Consider the following 1,392-nt stretch of genomic DNA (forward strand, 5'->3'; position numbering starts at 1 on the left):
ATATATATATATATATAGTTTTAGGGAAAAGAACCAAGGTTCATGAACTCATCGATGAAAATCCACTGTCACATATAGAAAAATTAATAATTAAAAGCACAATAAATGAGTATAATATAATACAAAGTAAATATCATAAGATTAAGATAATATTATCCTAATCTGAAAATAAGAGGGATTTTTAATGAGCAACAGCTCATAACTTTCGTCATTATTGAAGCTTTTGGTGATATTTTTATGTCTTACTGTACTTTTTACTTTATCTTTATTCAATGTTTTGCATTTTTCTAATATCAGGAGTGAAATTACCAGGAGTGAAATCGACTGGCAGTCAAATTACCGGGGTCCAAATTACCAGAGTCAAAATATTACAAGTGAAATTACCAGGAGCCAAATTACCGGCTATCATGCGTATGATAACTTATGGCAGCATCTGGCAACACAGGCCTCCCTCAGACCCAGGTATCTACTGCTGGCTACTGTTTCTCATTCAGTCGCTTTCAAGCATAAATTGTGTTTGAATGAAAATAGTGTTGAAAAATATAAATGTGACATTCGACCAGATCGACTTATGGTTTGTCAGTTGGAATGGAACTCAGTCATAAGTCAAGGGGAAGGCGTATAACAAACTATGTTGAACAGAAGAACATAAAACAATATATGTATACTGTTTATATTAGTTGGGTTATTGTCCGCATTTGACTGTTGCTTTGTTTTCAGTATGTTTTGATTGTTGTATGTTCCAGCCTTCTACAGGTGTCTTGTTTTAAGATTGATTGTTGAATCAAAATTCTGATGCATCGACCAAGTTTGACACAAAATACCTGAAGAAGACTAAAGCAAAAGCAGCCGAAAGATTGAGAAATCAACACTAAAGATCAGGACACCAGTCTAACTAATCTTAACCATGTACATAGTAGGGGGGCTCTGAAAGGGGTCTCAGGGAGTAGCATTCCTGCATTCCTGAGCTAGTTTTACACCACAATTATTAAAAATTATGGTAGAGGTCTTGGTCTCAGGACCTCTCATGTCTAGAAACTGAGGTTGAGGGTAAGCAATGGCATGTACCCCATAGAAAAACCAGCTCCAAAAAAGCCTCATGATAGCTAAGGAGAATGGGCACCAGCCAGCCAGCCAAAAGGTTGGGGTGGGCTACATCTGGCTACCTTGGTTGCTATGGCATTGAGGTAGATCCAGCCACCCCTGTTAATGGGGACAAAACCTGGATTTAAAACACTGGATGATGATGATGATGATGATGATGTACATAGTATAAATTCCTTCTCTCACAAATGTAGAATTGTGTAAAAGAATTTACTTCACTTCAACATAAGTTACATGTATACCACACTTACAGACCACTGATAAAATCAAAAAAAAAAAAAAAAAAAA

At 36.1% G+C, this 1,392-nt stretch overlaps 1 protein-coding gene across 2 annotated transcripts in view; it reads right to left on the reverse strand.

Annotated features, from left to right (window-relative positions):
* Window positions 1–1,392, reverse strand: part of LOC106868676 (serine/threonine-protein kinase MARK2) — a 283,095-nt gene that overhangs the window by 76,862 nt on the left and 204,841 nt on the right. The window lies entirely within an intron of this gene.

The sequence above is a fragment of the Octopus bimaculoides genome, chromosome 28, assembly GCF_001194135.2.
Source record: "Octopus bimaculoides isolate UCB-OBI-ISO-001 chromosome 28, ASM119413v2, whole genome shotgun sequence".
Taxonomy (NCBI): domain Eukaryota; kingdom Metazoa; phylum Mollusca; class Cephalopoda; order Octopoda; family Octopodidae; genus Octopus; species Octopus bimaculoides.